We start from the raw sequence: 18,138 nt of genomic DNA, 5'->3' as shown, positions 1-18,138 counted from the left end.
TTCTTAAATTTCACTCTTCTCGAGTGTCTATACGTGAGATATTAAGAAGAAAGACTTGACAGACCAACACAATTTAAGTACTGCGATAGTGACTATCACAATTGGAGTTTTCTTTACATTTTTCTATCTGCAGTCTTGCCTTCTGTTACTCTGGGATTTTTCAGAATGGCATAATCACGAAGATCAGTGTTATCCAATACTGTACAGAAAAACTCCAAGTTAAGGAATTTTTTGAAGTATTATAAGCATGCTTAAAGCCCTTTAACATACGTATGGGTATAGTTAACAAATGATCTACTCTATGACAAATACAAGCGACAGAAAACTTGTAAAGCAACCACAATTTTCCTGTATATCTGTGTGATATGAGTACTTTATGCATGATCCTTTAATAAAAGGTTTAATTTTTCTTTAAAGAATAAAACAAAAACCAAAAATAAATGATCTACTATAAACATTTTCTCATTTGAAGCTGACTTTCGTAATCAATAAATGTAATTTGAGTTGCTTTCCTAGGAATTCTGAGTCACCCACTAACTCTCTACTCCTCCTCTTCCCCATTAATGAATTTGATTTCAAGAGGTCTGAAGAGACAGTAGGGACATGGACTCCAGAAGATAATGTGTTCCCTTGCAAAGTTGACTTTTGGGACTGACTGTAAGCTTTGTTCCTTTAACACCACGTTCACACACCTGAGAGCTGAAAGGAGCCATCACTCCAACAAGTAATAAATGAGTTGCTAAGAGTTCTTATACTGCAAACCTTTATCATGGCAGATTTGGCATCTATTTAAAAACAACTCTCACACTTGCTGACAGAGAACACTTTTGAGGTGGAAATCCCTCGAAATGGAATAAAAACAGCTCAAGTAAAATGCTTCTCTTTGTTCATGAATAATTGTCCATTTAACCGCTATTTACCATAAAAAATAATAAAAACTCAACTCCATTGTCTTCTTTGTTCAACTTCTAATTAGCACACAGTGTCTGACCTCATTATCCCCCATACCCAAATCTAACTTTTTAGCAAACAAATGAATGTTTGGTGCCCTTTGCAAAGCAACACCGCCCAAATGCCTGGAGGTGCTTAAAGAACTAAAGCTAGAGGCACTATCAATAGACACTTTTTTTTTAAGGTTTTATTTATTTCTGAGAGAGAGACAGCATGAGAAGGGGAGGGTCAGAGAGAGAGGGAGACACAGAATCTGAAACAGGCTCTGAGCTAGCTGTCAGCACAGAGCCCGACGTGGGGCCCAAACCCACAAACCGTGAGATCATGACCTGAGCTGAAGTCGGACGCTTAACCGACTGAGCCACTCAGGCGCCCCTATCAATAGATACTTTAAAATTTTTTACTCTAGAGCAAAAATACTGCATGCAGTTGTTTTCTGTTTTTTTTTTTTTACAAATAGTTTATTGTCAAGTTGGTTTCCATATAACACCCAGTGCTCATCCCCACAAGTGCCCTCCTCCACTGCATGCACTTTTAAATAGTGTTTAAAATCTGATACTTTCTCTGATTCACTTCTTAAAGTTGTTCTATTGTTAAATTGCTTGATTTTCAACCTAACAGAGCTCTGTTTTGCATTCACCTTTTAAGGCATTTCTTCAAAAGCTATTTGTTGCCATTATTACTTCTAAACTGGTTTTATTTATTTTTTTCTCTTAAATATTTATCTTTGAGAGAGACAGAGAGAGCGAGCAGGGGAGGGGAAAAGAGAGAGAGACAGAATCTGAAGCAGGCTCCAGGCACAGAGGGCAATGCGGGGCTTCATCTCACAAACTATGAGATCATGACTTGGGCCTACACCGGATGCTTAACTGACTGAGCCACCCAGGAGCCCCAAACTGGCTTTATAATTATACATACATTCCTTCCACAATGAACTTCCTTGCCTTCAAAATTGTATATCAGAATTTAAATGGTCATGATGGCATTTATAGATTTACTTGCCTCTACAACTCCGATAACACTTTCCATATATTCCTCACACAGAGAAATAACATAACATAGTCAGTGAATGGCACTAATATCCTAAGATTGAAATGACCCAAGAAATGAAGAGAGGTTTTTAGGGTTTTTTTGTGTTTGGTTTTTGCTTTATATTAGAACCGCAAATTTAACTTTTAATGATTTGGAAGTGGAGAGAAAATATAGCTTCTTTATTTCATCTAAAGCTGACTTTTTCCTTCATAAGTTCCCATCCACTACTTTGTGAGGAAAAATATAGCTAAATGTGTAACTGAGTTCAAAGCTAAGTCTGATGCAATTGTTTATTCAGCCTTTTTAGAAAATGTTCAATCTGTCGGCTGTTCCTTCTTGCTATTTCTCTAAGAGAGAATCTGGCTGTCTGGAGAGAGTGGTGTTATACACATCCTGGTGAACTTAAGTGAAAGAGACCCCTTGGGCACATGCTGGCTGGCACCTCTGGCTCTCCAGGATAACGTCCCCTGCTGGGTGTCCGGCCACCCTCAGCACTGGCAGGTGAATTGCTGGTGGGTTTCCTTGGCTTGGCCAGTACTTTGCATGATGCAGACCCAGTGACAAAGGTACACTGCCCTTCTAGGGTAAGCCTCTGAGGCAAGCCCCAAGCCACTTCTCTGTCATGCTATATGCCCAAGTTTATTTGATGGTGCTGCAACTCCAGTTAGTGTGGGGAAACCTGTGCAGTGACCTCATCCCAGAGTCCTCAAGGAGACTTAAGTAGAAGAGAAAAGGGAAACTGGAAGAGCTCCCCTGGCTCCAGTTACATTCATTTACAGAACATGTGAATGCAAATATTCTGCTTCTTGATACTCTGGATGCCTCAGTAACCACACCCCTGGCTCCATACCTTGACTTCTATCATTTCCACATTGTTCTAGCCTGACTCCAAGCACATACTCCAAGATACAATTTCTAGTATTTGCCTTTGAACAACTCTCCCTTCACCAGAAAAATCTTAGGTAAGAGGACCTGGAAATACACATAACAGATAGATATAAAATAGATTTGTAATTAGCAAAGGCTTCAATACAGAATTAAAGAAGAAATTCCACATCTGTCATTTTTCTCAAAATATATACAGTAACTCACAGACAACTAATTGTATCACCCAGTAAGACATAAGACTTAGGAGACAATGTAAGAAACAGAAAGTAATTATTTGTAGGTAATATATTATTCTTTTATAAGTAAAAGTTTATCTCATGTGCTTGAGGATATGTAAAAATGATTTCATTCATTTAGCATATACTGAAACAACATTTGTTTGCCATCTTTATATTTATCAGAGAAGGCAGGTTTGTTCACTTCAAAGGAAACTACAGATAGATCATAACTTACCTAGTTTCAATCACATTATGAATGACTAAAGCAAAATTCATGAAGTCTTCCATATTACAAATTACAAATCAATGTACATTGTTTTTAAACAATGTAAATTTTTAAACTCAAGTCAAAGTGAAAATGTATACAATATATTGTTTAATATAGAATGCTGAAAAAGATAATTGGAGGAGTGATTTTCTAAAATCAGTTAATTTTGTAGAACTTGAGACAAAGTTTCTGATACACAATGCTTAGGCTAGGTTAATAATTCTTACTGTAGCAAATTCCTCTCTAGCTTTACAAAACTGAAGGCCTTATCCTACAATGAAAAAAAGAAAAGATCCTTTGTCCAGAATATCCTCACCCCAGTTAGGTTTTAGTATGTGCTGCTATAATACCTTAAAGCATCTTAGCAACAGGCTAAAGAAGCATCAGCCAGCAAAATCACTGTCTCAAGTGGCTTTGGGAAACAAAGTCCATCCATTGGTCTTAAAACTCCAGCAGAAAATGAGGCAGGCACCCTGAATATCTGGCCTTTAGGACTGGATCCACTAAAGGACAAGACCAAAAATCATATCTTTCTCAGACAGTTAGTATGAAAATTCTAGAGAGTAATACTTCCCAAAAAGAGTGAACTAAATTCATCAGCAAAATATAAGAAAATTTCAATTAACCAAAGTGCTTTGGGAATAGGTTGTCCTCAGATGTCTAAGACTGCAGGGTTAGTTAAATAAATAATGGTGCATATACACAATCCACTACACAGAAGTCATTAAAAATCCTGTTCTAGAATGTTAATTGACAATGGAAGTGCTGTTATGTAAAATATTATATGAAAAGCAGCTCATAAAGAAGTAGAATCAATTTTTATGTTTTTAAAATATATATATACAAACTAGGGGTGTCTGGGTGGCTCAGTCAGTTAAGCATCTGACTCTTGATTTCAGTTCAGGTCATAATCTTGTGATTAATGAGTTAGAGCCCCACATTGGTTCAACACGGAAAGCACAGAGCCTGCTTGGGATTCTCTCTTTCCCTCTCTCTTTGCCCACTCACATGTGTGCATATGCACACGCACTCTCTCAAAATAAATAAATAAAAATAAATATACAGACTAAACAAGAGATCAAAATACTAACAAAGATTATTTTATAAGGCTTTTTTTTTATTTTCCTTTTTCTGAATTTCTAAAATTTTGCACATTATTTTGATGCAAGAAAATATTATTATGATAGAAAAATCAACTAAGCTATTAAAGTACATTTTCTGGATAACTAAAAAGTAATAAGCAAAGCAATTTGGGATTAAGTATTTTAGTCCATCTCTTGTTTACTACTCAACACAAACCCAATGATCTGATGATTTCCAGTGAAATCGGTCAGCCCATCAATGTGGCAAAACACCTTTAGCATGCTTTTAATGTGATATCCAAAACAGTTAAGACTTAAGTTTTTCTTTCATTCTGTTATTACAATGCAACCTGATTTTTAAAAATGACACAAATTTAAAACAGATTAACACAATTACATCTTTCCTTATTTAAGTACCTCATAGGAACTACAGCTTATAAATATCACTAAATATCACTCACTAATCATCACCATATGAATGAAAGTATAGACGGCTTAATATCCACTGGTTCAGGTATCACAGCTTGGATGGTGTTAAATGACTAAATTCCTCATTTACATTTCTTATTTATATGGCATTTGTCTCAAAAGTTTAAATGCAACACAAATTCCAAAGAATTTGCTCTTTGGATTCCTGTTGCCATGTGTTACAATGCAATGACTGTTAAATTGATAAATTAACTTAGAGAAAAATTATGTCTCTTTGATGTTGAATCTTCCTAACCTACCACAGGATATGCTTTTTTCCTTTTTTTTTTTTCAATTATTTTAAGTCAGTTAGGAATCCTTTAAAGTCTTCTTCAGATACAACTTTTACACTGATTGCTAAATTTATTCCTAAATATTTTGTCTTTTGGGCTGGTATTGCAGATTTTTTCCTTCATTTTATCTTCTTTCTGTGTATATGAAAACTATTAATTTGTTTATCAATTTTACACACTATTTTAATAAATTCTGTACTCACTTTTTGATTTCTTCCCAATCATGTATTTTAAGGATACAACAATATCATCTGCTGACGTTTGCTCCTTTGTCCTTTTATTTCTCCTATTTTAAGATGCTGAGGAGTAAATCTAGCCTCCAACACAATATTAACCACTCTACATCTTTGTCTTACTCTTAACTTTTGTGGGAGGAAGTCTAGGATTGCCCCATTAGAAATAATACTTGTTTTAGGGGCACCTAAGTGGCTCAGTCGATTGAGTGTTTGACTCTTGCTTTTAGCTGAGGTCATGACCTTGCAGTTTTATGCAGTTTGAGCCCCATGTCATGCTCTGTGCTGACAGTGTGGAGCCTGCTTGGGATTATCTCTCTCCTTCTCTCTCTGCCTCTCCTCCACTCACACTGTCTCTGTCTCTCTCAAATAATAAACTTAAAAAAATTTTTTTAAAGAAATAATGCTTATTTTGGGTCTGAGATAAATATATTTTATTCAGTGTTTTCTATCAAGGATAGTATTGAATTTTCTCAAAAGACCAATATTTGTGAATATAATCATATGATTTCTTAGCTTTACCAACATTGTGTATTATGGTAATCTATTTTCTAACATTCAAATGTATGTTTTCCAAATAAAACCCCACATAATTTGTTCTTTAAACATGTTTCTGGATGATGTTTGTAGATACTTTACATAGAATTTTCACTTCTAGGGGCACCTGGATGGCTCAACCGGTTGAGTGTCCAACTTCAGCTTAGGTTATGATTTCATGGTTTATGAGTTTGAGCCCCATGTCAGCCTCTGTGCTGACAGCTCAGCTCTAGAGCCTACTTCAGATTCTGTGTCCCCCCTCTCTCTCTGTCCCTCTCCTGCTTGTGGTCTCTCAAAACTAAATAAGTGTTAAAAAAATTGTTCAAAAAAGAATTTTTACTTATCTGTTCTTAAGTGAAGTTCGTCTGTAATTTTCTTTTTTGTGTGTGTAATTTCTATTAGGTTTTGATACCAGTTTTACATTGACTTCCTAAACAATTTGGAGATTTTTACTTGAATGATGTTCTGGACAAGTGAAATATTAAAATGAACTATTCTTTAAGGGTATTGTCAAATTTCTCTGTGAAACCATCTAGTCATGACACTTTTAAGTATTGGTTCTTGAACAACTTCCTCTATTTCTGTGCTGTATTGTTTAGATTTCCCCTATATTTTGAGGTGTATTTTGATAAACTAATTTGCATTAATTGAACAGAAGAGATTACTTTTCTTTTTTTATAATTCTCCTTTATTGATTCCTATCTTTTGTATCTGCACTTTCTTTTCCTGAATAAATAAGCAGATGCTTATTTTTACAAAGCTTTAGGATCAGTTCTACTAAACTTATTATTTTGTCTATATTTTTTGTTTTTCCTTTCCTAATATTTAAGTAAGATTCTTATAATATGTATTTCTACTTTTACCATGAGTGTATATATACATTTCTTCTCAGAACTACTTTAATTATATCCAATAGTTTCTGATATGTAGTATTTATATTATTATTTTCTAGCTATCCCAACATTTGATTTTACATATCCTCTTTGACTCAACTGTTGCTTAACAGAGGATGTATTTAATTATAAAAAGTCATACAATATTTATATATTGTTCTGTTATCCTAACCCCATATTTGTCTTACTTAGTCTTAATTATACTGTTAAATATATTCAGTGCTTACCTCCAATTCTTTTAATAATATCAACCTAGCCATCTTGTAGCTAAAATTTGTCTTCTAGTAGTTTCCTCAGGAAGGACTTAGGACAGTGCTGCACCAAACCATACTAGAGACTGAGGCAAAAGAAAAAAAAACCGTAATAATGATCCTGTCTTTATTTAAAATGTTAATATTTTATCATGGATGTGTTCCATTAATTTTTATTTTAATATTGCATTAAATATTATTCTTCATTACAGAGCTTTTGGTGTCCTCTTAAGTTTCATGTCCAAAGCACCTAATATTCCTAGGGTTCTTGCATGTTCAGCCTTTACACTTGAAGAACAGCTCGGTTGGCTCACTCTTTCCTTGAGGACCTTTTAGGTAGTGCTCTATAACATGCTGGTATTAAAAGATGCTGTGGAAAAGTCTTCTACCAGCTGATTTTTTTTTTCATTGAAGAGAAATCCCAACCCTCACACCCCACCCCTGGTCTTCCCAATGGTTATCTTTAAACCATTTATTTAAATTCGAGTTAGTTAACATACAGTTTAGTATTGCTTCCTGAAGGAGAATCCAGCGATTCATCACTTATATATGACACACAGGGCTCATCCCAAAAACTGCCCTCCCTAACACCCATCACTCATTTAGTGCTCCCCCTTCCCTCCAACAACCTTCAGACTGTTCTCTGTAAATTAAGAGTCTCTTGTGGTTTGCCTCTCTGTTTTTAATCTTATTTTTCCTTTCCTTTCCCTATGTTCATCTGTTGTATTTCTTAAATTCTACATGAGTGAAATCATATATTTGTCTTTCTCTGACTTATTTTGCTTAGCATAATACACTCTAGTTCCAACCATGTTGTTGCAAACAGCAAGATTTCATTATTTTTGATTACCAATATTCCATTGTATGTATGTGCATGTGTGTGTGTACCTACACACACACACATTTTCTTTATCCACTCTTCAGTTGATGGACATTTGGGCTCTTTCCATAATTTGGCTATTGTTGATAGTGCTAATGTTAACAATGGGGTATATATGCCCCTTTCAATCAGCATTTTTGTATCCTCTGGATAAATACCTAGTAGTGCAATTGCTGGTAGGGTAGTTCTATTTTTAATTTTTTGAGACACCTCCCCACATTGTTTTCCAGAGTGGCTGCACCAGTTTGCATTACCAAGAACGGTACAAAAGGGCTCCTCTTTCTCCGCATCCTTGCCAACATCTGTTGTTTCCTGAGTTGTTCATTTTGGCCATTCTGACAGGTGTGAGGTGATATCTCATTGTGTTTTTATTTATAACTCTCTGATAAATGATGTTGAGCATCATTTCATTTGTCTGTTAGCCATCTGGAGGTCTTCTTTGGAAAAGTGTCTATTGATGTCTTGCCCATTTCTTCACTGGATTATTTGGTTTTGAGGTGTTGAGTTTGATAAGTCTTTAGAGATTTGGGATACTCATCCTTTATCCAATTTTGCAAATATCTTTTCCCATTCCATAGGCTACCTTTTAGTTTTGTCAACTGTTTCCTTTGCTGTACAGAGTTTTTTTTTTATCTTGATTAGGTCCCAAAAGTTCATTTTTGCTTTTATTTCCCTTATATCCAGAGACATATCCACATACAGTTGCTGTGGCCAAGGTCAAAGAGGTTGCTGCCTGTTCTCTCCTCGAGGATTTTGATGGGTTTCCTGTCTCACATTTAGGTCTTTCATCCATTTTGAGTTTATTTTTCTGTATGCTATAAGAAAGTGGTCCAGTTTTATTCTTCTGCATGTTGCTGTCCAGTTCTCCCAGCACCATTTCCTGAAGAGACTGTCTTTTTTTTTCCCCCAGCGGACACTCTTTCCTGCTTTGTCAAAGACCATTTGGCCATATGTTTGCGTGTCCATTTCTGATTCTTTATTTTGTCCCATTGTATGTGTTTTTGTACCAGTACCATACTGTTTTCATGACTACAGCTTTGTAATACAGTTTCAAGTCCAGAATTGTGATGCCTCCAGCTTTGGTTTTCCTTTTCAACATTACTTTTGCTATTTGGCTATTTTCAGCATTATTTGGCTATATTTTTTTCCAATTTTTTAAATGTTTATTTCTGAGAGAGTAAGACTGAGTGTGAGAGGCGGAGGGGTGAAGAGACAGGAAGACACAGAATCTGAAGCAGGCTCCAGGCTCTGAGCTGTCAGTGCAGAGCCTGATATGGGCCTCAAAGACAAGAACCATGAGATCACGGCCTGAGCCAAAGTCAGACACCCAACTGACTGAGTCACCCAGGCACCCCTACAAATGGTTCTTTATCTTAATAGTCCTATAATTTTTCTAGGATCTGTCTTATTGTTGTTTGTTCTGGGTTAATTTTCCCCAGCACACACTATCTGTTTTGTAGATTCAAGTCTTTTTCTTTCTTGAATTGTATTTTAAAATATGTGCTCTGCACCATTTTTTGATTTTCTTCTTTGGGTATTCTATATGTCTGTTGGATCCCTCATATATCGTCCATGTCTATAATTTTCTCTTGAACTTTTATTTATTTATTTTTTAATGTTTTTTATTATTTTTAGGAGAGAGAGAGAGACACAGAGTGAGCAGGGGAGGGTCCGAGCGAGAGGGAGTCACAGACTGAAACAGGCTCCAGGCTCCGAGCTGGCAGTCAGCACAGAGCCCGACGCGGGGCTCGAACCCACGAACCACTAGATCATGACCTAAGCGAAAGTCAGACGCTTAACCGACTAAGCCACCCAGGCGCCCCTCTTGTCATCTTTTAAAATTCTTTTATTTCACTGTGTTCCCTTTTATTCTTTTTACCTTTTATGTATCTATCAGGATTCTCCACTGTTAATTCCAGTTTTGTCTTGATTCCTACATTTATATTTTCCCTCTACTTCTTTCCTGAGTCTTAGTTTATATTTCTTCCCTACTTACTGCCTGTCTTTTCTTTCAATACTGGATTTCCATGTGGTGGTGCTTGTTAAAAGAACCAACTGAATCACTGAGATTTTGGGCATTATTTTTTAGATTTATACCAAAATATTCATTCACAGTTTTCCTCTACTTTATGACAACATCTTTCTGATGAAGGCTGATCATCTGCTAATACACTGCTGCACCTTTTCCTTCTTTTTTCTTATAATATCTCTTCACATTGTTCTAGTTCCTTTACCATTACTTATGATTGAATGAGTTGGGTTTTTTTTTTTTTAATGTTTTATTTATTTCTAGGAGAGAGAGAGAGAGAGATAGCTTGAGCAGGGGAGGGTCAGAGAGAGAGGGAGACACAGACTGTGAAACAGGCTCCAGGCTCTGAGCTGGCAGTCAGCACAGAGCCCGACGCAGGGCTCGAACCCACGAACCGCGAGATCATGACCTAAGCGAAAGTCGGACGCTTAACCGACTAAGCCACCCAGGCAGGCGCCCCAGGTTGTTTTTTTTTTTTTTTAACTTTATTTACTTTTGAGAGAAAAAGAGCATGAGAGGGTAGGGGCAGAGAGAGGGAGGGAGGGAGAAAGAGTCCCAAGCAGGCTCTCTGCCATCAGTGCAGAACCCAATGTGTAACTCACAAACCACAGATCATGACCTGACCTGAAATCAGATGCTTTACCAAGTGAAGTACCCAGGCACTCCTAAAAGTTAGTTTTTAATGAACCAGCCATTTGCACAGGTTCTTTTGAGGAAACCAGAGTAGTATTTCAGGCTGTTTTTCACTAGTCAAAGACTCTCCTTTCAGCTGTTTCTAATTTTTCTGCATGATTCTTTAAGCAGCCCCAATGTTCCCTGTGTTTCTGATCTTAAGTGTATCCCAAGGGTCTTCTGTCAACACCCAACTACCCCTATCTCCATCACTGCCGTTTCAGGTAAAGGATATAAATTCTGATTTAAAGGGTTTCTCACTTTCAGGAATCACAGCAATTTCAAAAGGCTTATTAAATGGAAGCATCTGGAGGGGAGAATAAGGCAGGGAATTAAATCAGGAATATTTGTTTGAAGACCATTTAAGAAATAGTTCAACTCCCATCCAGATGCAGGCCATGGAACAAGCCCCCACCTCAGTAAAAGCTTGAAAGCTTTCCATCTAATGAGGGTAAAGCAAAGGGTATCTGGACTAAAAACGCTTAGATATAGCTGATGGTGGATGTACCATTCACAAAACAGGGAGAACACATAAAACTGAGACTCCTCCCCTATGCTCGCCTTACCTAGATAAGAGGACCCTGGCATCCAAAAAGCCACCCCAAGGCAGAGCCTTGAAAAGTCCACGTGGTCATACCAGACCAAGAGCAAAGACGTATACATAGTGACATCAAGGGCTCCTCACTGAAGGCTCACAGTCTAATCATTCTAAAACAAACCTGTTAGTCAACAAGTCCATTTGTGTGTTCCAACATTCCAATAAGACTTTTAGTCTCTGTCTTAGGCTGCTCAGGCTACAATAACAAAATAGCACAGACTGGCTTAACACTTAAAAATTTTTTTTTAATTTTTTTTGAGGGAGGGAGAAAGAGAAAGAGAGAGAGAAAGAGAGCTAGCGAACACAAGCAGGGGAGGGGTAGAGAGAGAGGGAGACACAGAATCTGAAGCAGGCTCAAGGCTACGAAGCTGTCAACACAAAGCCTGACGCAGAGCTTGAACTCACAAACTGTGAGGTGAGGTGATAGAATGACCTGAGCCAAAGTCAAATGCTTAACAGACTGAGCCACCCAAGTGCTCTTGACTTAACACTTCTTTCTAAGAGTATTTTCTCACACTTCTGGAGGCTAGAATTCCATGATCAAGGTACCAGACAATTCAGTTTCTGGTAAAGGCTCTCTTCCTGGCTTTTAGACAGTATCATTTCACTGTGTTGCCACATGGCCTTTCCATGCATACACATGGTGAGCAAGGGAGTTCTCATGTCTTTTCCCCTAAGGACACTCATCATATTGGGTCAGGGCCCCACCCTATGACCTCATTTACTCTGAGGGGTTTTTGTTTTTTGAAGATGCAATTAGTGTTATTAAGCAATTCATGAGCTAGGCAGCATCCCATGTAGCAAGTAGAGAGCTTCTCCCCTTAATTCCTTTCTTATAAATCCCATCTCCAAGTACTGTTATATTGGGGATTAAAACATTAACACCTGAATTGGGATAGAAGGACACAGTCTGTAACAGTTCTCCAAGCCTTGTCAAACCAAACAAACTATACATATGGGATTTCCATATATCTAAATTTATGGAATTTTAGTGTATATTTTAATATATGCATACTGATTCCTAGCTATTACATCTTTCCCTACTTGAAAGCTTCAGCTCTGGGTATGCTCAGTGAGTTTCCATACCTGGGTGTAACAAAGTGGGGAAACACTTCTTGTTTTAGAAGCAGAACCTTTAGGTCTGCTGGGTGTAGAGCAGACATGATGTGGTGTTGCTTTCTATGGACAGTATTATACCTTCTTAGTTTTAAGCCTGTTGAAGTTTTATAAAACTGGTACAGATGGAGAACTGAGGAATCTGACTGACTCCTTTTCATTGACTATAAATGTGCTCAATTATAAGGTATTGTTCAAAAATATCTATTGATTAGTATATAGAAATATGCATCTGTCTACACCTATAAAAACTGTGTCAGTTTGTGGTGCCCACTCTTCACCATCTAGTATTCCTCTCTAGTACGCACAGATGGATCTCCTGTCACCAACAGAGGCTACAGATGTCTTCATATTGGAATAGGTGAACACCGAAAACAACCCAGGGTGGGACATGCATATACCACTCAGTCGACCAAGTTATCCCTTCAAAGCACCCTCACTTCTACTTATATAGGTACTTTCCTCCCTCCCATCTGTGTGTAGGGCCTGGAAGGAAACTCTGATCCTTCAGCAAATCCAACGCTGAATAGTGAGTTTATGTGAGATATGTTGTCCCTTTGTTTGTTGCTGACAAGCGTAAAGAACCACTTTCACTGCTGGTAATAATGGTTAATTTATCACATCCAGCCAAGGCTGACCTCTGGGTGTCCCAGCCCCTCCATCACCTTCACACCTGCTCAAGCTAATTGTTAGAGCCAAGTGTAAATGAAAATCAACTGGCCTAATAATGAATGGAGCCCATTACTCGCAACAGCACATTGCTTTAGGAAGGTTTATCAAGAAACATTATAACCAGTCCTCAGTCACAGTTCCCTGTCTCATAGATGAGAAAAAGCAAGCAAACATGGAAGACCAGCATATGAAAACAAGCAGTGACTTGAAACAACCTTTAGCTTTAACTTCCCAAACCTATACTTTACCAAAACCCAAATACTACCCGCAAAAGGGATTAAGACATTTCTCCCAGTGTTGTCATGTTTCTATAAGCAAATGAGATCATTACTGAATATGAAGACCTTAATTAATATGCTAATCTTATTACTCCATCAAAACCATTTTTTAAGGTGGTTATCCCCATGGCTCCTCCAGTCACTGCCACCTGCCTTGCTGTGGTGCCTGGGTGGCTCAGTCAGTTAAGTGTCCAATGTGGGCTCAGGTCATAATCTCCCAGTTCGTGAGTTTGAACCCTGAGTCAGGCTCTGTGCTGACAGCTTGGAGCCTGGAGCCTGCTTCAGATTCTGTCTCCCTCTCTTTGTCCCTCCCCCACTCACACTCTGTCTCTCTCTCAAAAATAAATATTAAAAAAAAAGATTTAGATTGGCCTTGCCATTCCCATCTGAAAGCACAGGTCCAACTCCCAAATACTTGAAATAAAATAACCAGAACTCCCATTAAAGGAGTTAATGTCAAAAGAAAATTCAGAGAGCTTTAACCGATATGAGTCTTTTACTGAGAGAGAAACAAGTTGTTCAGGAACAGAGACTTCCAAGCAGAAAGTGGTTAAGAAGTTCACCGTGAGTAGTTACAACTCAGTTTATAAAGTATGGGTGAGTAAGTTTTCTACAGTGATTTGTTACTAGAAACTTACATTCTTTTTCATGCATCAACTTAACTTGTTTATACTTAACATAAACTTACTTGTAGCTGATTAGCTAGTAAGCTGCAAGGGTCTAGCAGACATGAAGAAAGATGAAGTTTTGTTGAAGGGTCAGATCAGCATTTTGGGGAAACCAGGGCAGTTTTAGGTTTTGGTTATGTGACTAAATATATCCCTAGACAAAACAATCACAATCTGTGGCCTCTATTTTAATCTCTTTAATTCTTGAGTATCTTCAAGAGGCACATAGGAGACTATCAGGACTTACCTGTAGTTTGAAGATACAGCCTTGAGGAACTGCAAAAAGTCACTTCTCATTGTCAAATCAGGGTTTTAATGTATTTAGGGAATGTTTTTAAAGTGTTTTCATGTTGTAATATATTTGCTCATTTTTAATGTATTTTAAGCAGTTGAGATCCCCATATTAAACCATAAATCAAAAGGATCATTCATACCCCCAGCAAATTTAGTAATAGCAAGAAATGCTGGTAACATCACACATATGAGTACACACTTTATGTGGATGTCTACCAAGTGATCCTTCGGACTTACAAACATGTCAGACCTCCAAATCAGCAATTTCAGACCAATTTAGGCCAAACATGCGAGTGTTTCCATATTAGATTTGAACCAATCATTCAAAGGATGCAAGTAACACCATTAAAACTCAGAACAAGTGGCTGTGATTCCCCATGATCTTGACTTCTTGCTAGAATTCCCAGAAGACTGTTTTTAAACCTGACTAAAAATCCAGGACTGTGCAATAACAAGGCCCTTAACATCTAATGGAGAGATATACTCATCAGTGTTTTCTGTGGTATCTGCCTAATAATAGTGAGTTTGGGAAGCACCATTCCAAATTTATACTGCAAACCATCTGCATGGAATATGACAAGGCTGGATAGGTAAGCACATGCTGCCATGAATAGATATATTCACTGATTCTAGAGAAACAAGGTAGCAATTGTTGTTCTTGAGGGGAAAAGTTTCTACAGTCTATTAAGATTGGACATACTGGGTTAAATTATATCTAGCAGGAGTGCATTCTTCAATGCAGAATTTCTTAGAGCTAATAAACATTATCAGTCTTCTTGTAACTTCCATGAATATAGAATCCTTAATTGACAAAATACCAGTAAACGTCTAAAATAACACTAGTATTCAATAGGACATGGGATGGAAAAACAATTAACAACTTTATCTACTCATACGTNCTTATGGGGATGAGCACTGGGTGTTATGTGGAAACTAACTTGACAATAAACTATTTGTAAAAAAAGAAAAATAAATAAAATAAAATAAAATGAATGAGCTTTTGGACTTTGGGTTATTCGGCTATTGTTGCAGTAAGCCTGTATAGCAAACTATCCCAAATCTTGGACACTTATAATAACAAACATTTACTTCTCTGTTAGATCTGATAGATCGCTGGGCTGGCTAGGAAAGTTTACTTTCAAGCAGATCAAATTCCAATGTGTTCCAGATGTTTCTTATTCAGGAATCCAGGCTAAAAAAAGGTAGCTAACTTAGTTGTGCTTTTCTCAAGGAGCACAAAATGGCTGGCAGACATCTACCTAGCCTTTTAAGCCTCAGTTCAGAACTGGTAAACTCTCATTTTCACCATGGCCCACTGGCCAAAGCAATTCATATGGCTAAGTTCAACATCAGTAGGGCAGGGAAATATATTCTGCACACAGACAAGCCAGGCAAAGGCAAGGAAGGAGGAAAAAACAGTGAGCAAATGATAGCTACCACACTGACCATAAATTTCTACCCAACATTTTACCATCTGTATGGGAATTCAATCATATTTCTTTTTTCTTTAAATACAAATATCCTAGCTAAAAATTCAAACATACAAATGATGAGACTTGGCAACAGGAATATAGACTCCTTATCTGTTTTTTATTCTTTTTCTTCCTTGGGACAAGTCAACATTTAGGATCTATGTAAGCTAATCCAGGAAAGTTAGCATATTACAGCATCTTCCAGTTGACTCCTAGATGTATATCCTGAACACCAATGCTGTAATCAAGATCTTAGGTAGTAACAATGACTATGATATGCATTTTCTATGTAGTATAACAAATTACCAGAAACTTAACAGCTTAAAACAATACACATTGATCATTTCACAGTTTCTGTGGGTCAGGAATCCAGGCACAGCTTAGTTAGGTCCCCTGCAAGGCTATGATCAAATCTTGGATTCTCATTTGGAAGCTCAGGTGGGAAAGGATCCACCTTCAGGTTCAGCCAGCTTGTTGACAGAAGTCATATGCTTGCAGTTGTAGGACTCATTGAATTTTGCTTCTTCAAAACTAGCAGAGAAGATGACTCTAGTGCAATTCTGTTAGCAATTCCGCTAGCAAGACAGAGCTTTACATAGCATATGTCATTGCTTAGAAATATGCCAAAAATCCTGCCCACACACAAGGGGGAGTGGATTATACAAAGGCATAAATGATAGAAGGTAGAGATTATGGGGACCACCTTAAAGTCTGGTCCCCACGACTAGAAACCTAAAAAATACATTATTTGTATCCTATTTTATTCCAACTTTGTTCGGCTTCTCTCAGTGGAGTCACTCTCCACCATGTCCTAGAACTCTATGTGCACTTAGATGAACCCACGTTCACCAGCCAATTCCATTTTACATTATATTTTAACATCTTTTCAGGGAAGGAAACTCCTCCAGTCAGCTAGCCAGTATTGTTCAATCACTGAGTATTCAGCATCCTTAATACCAGAATAGCAAAGAAATCATTCCAACCAGAAAAGGCCCAAGTACCAGTTATTGAACTGTCATGATTTATGTTTGTGCCAGATGTGACTCACATAAGTCAACTGGTTATGTGTGGAAATGCAACCAGTGATTGACAAGAACTGCAACATATGACTCATGCTGTGTCTACCCTGAGCCAAAGCAGTCAGTCAATTCTAAAGGCATAAGCATCAATCAAATCAATGATTTGGCAGCCTAAATATTTAACAACCAGATGATGACTGAAATGTTCACTTTTCAATCAGTCATGCATATACAGTCTTAGTAAAAGAATAACTGAAATTCAGAGTAGTTTTCCTTTTCCTACAAGTCATTCATCCCCAAATATTGCTGAATGCCTACTGTACTCTCAGTACTCTGGTGGCAACACAGAAATGGAAGCCTGATATAATGAGAATTATTTTTCAAACTCTTTCTAACATTTTGCTATCTACTCTGCTAAGCAATTTTCTTAACAGTCATCAGCCATCAGCACTCAGTGACCTTCTCCACTGCTCCTTCTTCAAATATTTTTTATAGATAGAAAAAACCTGATACTTAACCAAAATGTGCTCTGGTATGGCAAAAGCTCAGTACCTATACATCTCACTGACTAGAGTAATTGCAATGAGACTGCTGCTTCCTGGACAGAAAAAGGTTTATGATAAGAATTCATTATATGATGCCCATTATATAATCCTTTGTGTTCTACAAGCATTGAACGCCAAAGATAACTTAAAATAACCACAGCAGGTCCAATACAAATTCTCCACATTACATATAAACAGGAAATGCAACACAGAGAAAGACAACCTCAGACAATATGGCCTTTTCTTTCTCTATACTTTTTCTGGAAGCAAATTGTTACATTCCCATGACATTTATATGCTCAATCTGTAGAAAGCATATAGATGACTATCTTACTTCAATAATCATTTATCATAAGCTTGGTATTGGGCAACAAATAAACTCTTGACAAATTCCAAGGATTCCTCTATTCTTAAGTTCCCTTTATTCTCAAGGACTACTTTATTCCATTGCAATGGCTCCTGAAAAACTTCCCTTTTTCAAGGATAACTTTTTCAAACACAATCAATAATCTACAATCACCTTTGTAATGTCTTTAGACATTTTCAACTTCTGAGTTTTGTTTTGTACTGTTTTGTTTTTAAGTTTATTTATTTTGAGGGAGAAAGAGTGCATACATGCAAGCATGAGTGGGGGAGGGGCAGAGGGAGAGAGAGAATCCCAAGCAGGCTCCACTCAGCATGGAGCCCCATAATGGGCTCAATCCCACAACTGCAAGATCACAACCTGAGCCTTCATCAATATTTGGAGCCTGAACCAACTGAGCCACCCATATGCCCCAAG

The 18,138-nt window shown here is 37.4% G+C and overlaps 1 long non-coding RNA gene across 1 annotated transcript in view; it reads left to right on the top strand.

Annotated features, from left to right (window-relative positions):
- Positions 1–18,138, top strand: part of LOC144218846 (uncharacterized) — a 48,632-nt gene that overhangs the window by 19,386 nt on the left and 11,108 nt on the right. The window lies entirely within an intron of this gene.

The sequence above is a fragment of the Crocuta crocuta genome, unplaced genomic scaffold, assembly GCF_008692635.1.
Source record: "Crocuta crocuta isolate KB4526 unplaced genomic scaffold, BGI_CrCroc_1.0 scaffold130, whole genome shotgun sequence".
In the NCBI taxonomy this organism is placed as follows: Eukaryota; Metazoa; Chordata; class Mammalia; order Carnivora; family Hyaenidae; genus Crocuta; species Crocuta crocuta.
The sequence above is the reverse complement of the archived record's forward strand: the minus strand, read 5'-3'. Positions and strand labels throughout refer to the sequence as shown.